The 5,000-nt window shown below is 39.4% G+C and overlaps 1 protein-coding gene and 1 long non-coding RNA gene across 2 annotated transcripts in view; both read left to right on the top strand.

Annotated features, from left to right (window-relative positions):
* LOC140949827 (uncharacterized) overlaps positions 1–3,708 on the top strand; it is a 9,994-nt gene extending 6,286 nt beyond the window's left edge. Inside the window, exons 2-4 of the long non-coding RNA XR_012167124.1 lie at positions 2,223–2,282; positions 3,305–3,373; positions 3,678–3,708. This is a non-coding gene — a long non-coding RNA (uncharacterized lncRNA). The remainder of the gene's footprint in view (positions 1–2,222; positions 2,283–3,304; positions 3,374–3,677) is intronic.
* The window catches only part of LOC140949667 (vitrin-like), a 101,855-nt gene that overhangs the window by 88,255 nt on the left and 8,600 nt on the right, over positions 1–5,000 (top strand). The window lies entirely within an intron of this gene.

The raw sequence follows: 5,000 nt of genomic DNA, 5'->3' as shown, positions 1-5,000 counted from the left end.
GGGGCTTTTTTTGACACTTTTGATTGACCTTTCGTTTCCCACCCTGGGGAATTTGATCAAAAAATTTTAAAATTTGTCAAATCCCCACCCCTTGCCCGCACTCCCCCCCCACGGGGTTTACATTGATAGGTGCATAATAGCCGGCATACTGGTAGACACTCACAATATTAAACAGATATAATATATCACACGCTACAGAACACTAGACTCAAATTCACTACAATTTCCTCAAGAGCGAAGAAATAAGCAGCCATCTTGTCCGCTGACCGCTGACCACTCGGCTATCCTTCGCCATTTCAAGTTTTTTTCGAAAACTCTCTACAGGCAAGGACTTCACTCGCTTATAAACCTTCGCTATTTTAAGGTTTTTACGGGAACTAGCTCTATTGAAGGCGAACCAGTTCCCGTCTACACAAGCAAACACTTCACAGGTTTGTTATTCTCCAAGCCAAATGTACTATTCGCATCCAAGAACTTTCTGGTCTTTTTTATCTGTCCCATCCTCCTGAAACTGGGAATGGAGGAAAAAGATCCTTCGACAAAGGTTTGGACGAAGAAGAGAAAAATGTTTTCTGGTATCTGGTGTTCTTAAGTTCTCAATGTGTCAAGGCAAAAACTATTAACTCCCACTAATGCGACCCTCCTCGGTTGGACTAAAAGTTTTCTTTTCCGGTTGCGGTTTCGAATTTTTGTGGTTTTTTAGCCGGCAAAGAAGAAAACTTTTCCCAAGTGCGACCCATGCCAAAGGTGGCAGGCGGGATTTTCCCTCTCGGCTTCGCCGCCGGCTTTCCTTGGCGGCTACTCCGCAAGGAACCCAGGCTAAAACTAATAAATTTTGTTTTCTTGCGTCACACTGGTTTTCCGAGTGCGACCATCTGTTTATTTGTAAAATGAATCTCTTGACTATATATTTGGGCAGGGTTCATAACAGAGAGTATCACGGCCAGCAACAAGCAGCGCATGCTCAACAAAGTCTTACTCGATTCATGTAGTCGCTTCAATGTTTTAAATTTCCCTCGTTCGCAGAAATGGAATAAGTACCAGAAAGGCTCTGGTAGCAGGGTGCTAGTCTTCTTGCAGGAATTTTGGAACCCAAGCTACAGCAGTGTAATGGTGCGGTCGCAAAAAAATAGAAGCAACAACACAATTTTTTATGAAGAAAGTGACTTATTCACAATTATCCCCCACATCATGTGGAAACAATTTTTGTCGCGTCTCCACGTCCTGTACTTTGTGTCCTAGTGAGTCACAATTTACGTCTCAACGTCCCGTACTTCACGTCCCCAAGTTCCATACTCGACGCCCGTTTGGGACTCCAACATGGCCGCCGTTTCATTGTTTTGGGGCACCAATATGGTCGCCGTGACGTCATGTGAAAACACTCTATTAGGGACCCTTACGAAATTAGAACGGCAATAGGTTTAGTTAGCTAAAGAACAACTCTGCACGTGCATCACGCTTTTTTGAAGATTTCTTTGCCGTCTCTGCACAACTACGACGTAAAATGAACAAATTTTAAGATTTTTTAAGGACGGGAAAGACAAGGCGAAAAATTCTACCATCTCTGTCTGAACTCGGGTGCGGCCCCCTATCTTCAGTTCCAGCCTAAATTCCTTTCTTTTAAGTAACAGGGCGACTTGGGTTAATCGCGAAATGGTTTGAAAGGATGCGGAGTCTATTTTTCAGTGATATTTTCATGGACGTCGCCAAGGTCTCTATTGACAGTTCCATTTCTAAGCACAGGATAATCAAATCTAAAACACAAACAGTGGTGAAAAACATAGGGAACTTTTGCACTTTTATATAAACTTAACGTTTCCCTCTAGTCAACGTACGGCAATTTTAAAAGTTATTAAAAGTGATCGTCACAGATTATAATGAAATTTTTTATACAAAATTGACAAGGTGTCTGGGAATGAGATTAAGAAAATTCTCAAAAATGAAATTGTAACTTTGTATAAATAGTTTCATCATAATCTGTAATTGTCTCTTTTGATCATTTTTGAAAACGTATGTTGACTAGCATAGGACTGAGAAACGTCAAGTTTACACATAAAAAATGTGAACGTTCAGAATGCTTATGATCACCGCTGCTTGTGTTTCACTTTTGATTAAGCTATGATGGACCAAGAACAAAAGTCTTCAGGCTTAGCATACTATTTTGAGTAAAAAAAAGTGTCATTTTCAAGGAAACTCTTAATATGTTGTATGATTTTTTTTAGTTAAAGACGCGATGAAAACATTGTTGATTTTGGCTGTAATAATTCTGGGCGTGTTTTCGCGTAAGTATGATTAACCCTTCATTGTATTTTAGAGAATAATATAGAAGCATTTTACCCCAACCAATATACTTGACTGTACCCTTCTTAACAAACATTTCCGTTATTTCCGAGGAAGAAACAGCCAAGGCATTTTAAGGGTTTTTTTCGCATTAAGCTTTAATTATTCTCTGTTAAAAATAAAGTAACCTCGTTAATGCGATCATAAACGTGGTCGTATCAAAACGAATTTGTCTTACCTTTAGACCGAAAGAATATAGTCCTAATCACGAGGTATTCGTTTTTATGGGTAATAGCAGAAGCTTGCCGCCGGGACACTAAAAACTGGAAAAAGGAAATATGATCACATTTCCACAACCTTTAGAGAACTTGTCTGGGTGGCTTGCAAAAAAAGACATATCCCTGCTTCGTGATGTATCCATGGTTTTCTTAAATTTTACATTGCCTTGCTGCAAGTTACTCTGAGCCCATGTTGGTTATGTGTTGGTCCTTAGCTTCAAAGCGAGCATCAAATATAGAACACAACCAAAAAAACGAATCATCTTACAAGAACGTCAGCAAAAGGTTTTCTGAGTATGCGGTATTATATATCAGCGGTACTGAACACCACCTCATAGTATCACAGGTTAAGCGCTTTAACACTGAAAATCCACAGTCACAATACAACAGAAAGGTGAACGATCACTTGAACACTGCATTCAGGAGAATCTAGGCAGCACAGAGATCATTTTTCTATCGATCAATAGCATCATGGAATAACGTTAAACGAAGACACCAAGAACAGTATGAACATTGATCTTTTCAAACGTCCTGCCAGTAGGGAATTTTAGGCATCTTTACTTTGACTTAATGTTTTTAAGATTATATTGACCGTTGCAGTACATCTTTATGATACTTAGTATTTATAGATATAATTATTAGAAATTTAGTATGGTACACAATTAGGTTTTTCTGCTTCTTGCAACTGATTTTAAATTTCCCCTAAATGGGACATGTTAATAAAGTTATTGCATTGGATTGTATAGGTTCATCTGGCCAGGACCTGAATTACCAATCGAAAAGATACACAGTCATTAACGAAGTCAAAGTTTCAAGTGGTAAGTGAATGGCCTGTTCCTTTAAACACTACAATAACGAGATGGCCGGCCTCTAAAATAATTTTTTCCGTCCTGTGGGCCTCAATTTGGCCAACCCAAATAAGATTGAGCCAAAAGCCATAATGGGTTCTTGATTGAGCTCCCCCGGGGGGCCCTCCTCGATCTAGCTTTCCACTAATGGTCTTTTAGCCTTTGTCTTTCTTTCTCGAAGTTAAATGTAAGTTACCTTCAATGAGACTTTTACATTTCTGTCATCTTTGCCAGTAATACTTTAAATATGGCTCATGTTGTTCCCTTTCAGATGTTGATATCGATCATGTACAAGGTAAGTGAAACAATAATTTGATGTCCCAAATTTATTCCATGTACGCGCTTACGATGTGCTTACAACTGAGCTTACGAAACAAATCGTTATTATCATTGCTTAGTATCAGTGGCAGTTGTAAGTTTGCTGCCGTGACGGTTGTCGAGTGGTATTCTGATCTGGAAAATAATTCACCAAGTCCATTTCATTGTCGTGTTTGATACTGGTTATAGCTTTGCTATGATTACTTTTCACGAAGGAAAATAACAAAAATTTCACTGTGAAGACCTGTGAAGAATTTCGAATTCGACTATCATGATCTCGCGGTCTCTTTAGTTGTCTCTTGTTCTAGGATATTCACGAACTAGGGGCCTTTTTTATCTTTTAAAATTAGCGGTTACGTTGAAACATTGAAAAGCAACAACAACACAACAACAGAAATAACAGGAAAACGTAAAATCATATTTTGCGTCCAAAAAACCACGTACATAGATCGAATTTATATTAAATTACAAGTTGACGTAAATAACGCTGTGTATAGTTCTTAAAGTGATAAGTGATTGCAACTTGTTGGATAAATCGTCCAGATATAAATCCGGTGTTCAGGGGAATGTTGGCCCCAGTCTTCTTCATTTGACTTCAAAATTCGTCTGAACACTGGATTTATATCTCTGTCTTACGGAGATCATTTGTTTCTAGTATAAATTCGGCCACTGTATGAGGTGCGTAAAAAGTTACAAGATTGTTCCAAATTCGTACAAACTAAGCACGGAAAAAGTCATGAGCGCGCAACAAAAATGAGGAGAAAACTGATCAGGTGCAAGCCAGCAAGCCATGCACGTGGCGTCAAGCTCTTAAAATTCCGAGCTAGGTTAGCTTTACATGTTTTTGTGACCACGACCATGTGCTCATATACGATTTTATAATGACCCTCAGACTGGAGAAGAACACAAACACCAAATTCTGCGTTAAACTTAACAAATCGGGAACGGAGACTTTTGAAATGCTAGGCCTACGGATACGAACCAACCCGGTGAGGTGTTCTGAGTGGTACTCACACTTCTTGAGTAGAGGAACATCATTAGAGGATGACGAGAGTTCAGGGCGACCATCAACGACAATAACCACTGAAAATGTCTAAGAAATTGCTAGAATTTTGCGTCACCATCAAAGAAGTTGCTGATATTGTTAACGTGTCAAATGGATTAGTTCAGGCCCTCCACATAATCACGTCCACTTTGAGCATGCATTGCGTCTCTAACCAATTCTCGCCCAGGCTCTCATCGCCGAGCAGAGGCGGCACCGTGTTGAAATCTGCGT

This window comes from Porites lutea, chromosome 10, assembly GCF_958299795.1.
Source record: "Porites lutea chromosome 10, jaPorLute2.1, whole genome shotgun sequence".
Lineage (NCBI taxonomy): Eukaryota > Metazoa > Cnidaria > Anthozoa > Scleractinia > Poritidae > Porites > Porites lutea.
This window is presented reverse-complemented; position numbering and strand designations above follow the sequence as displayed.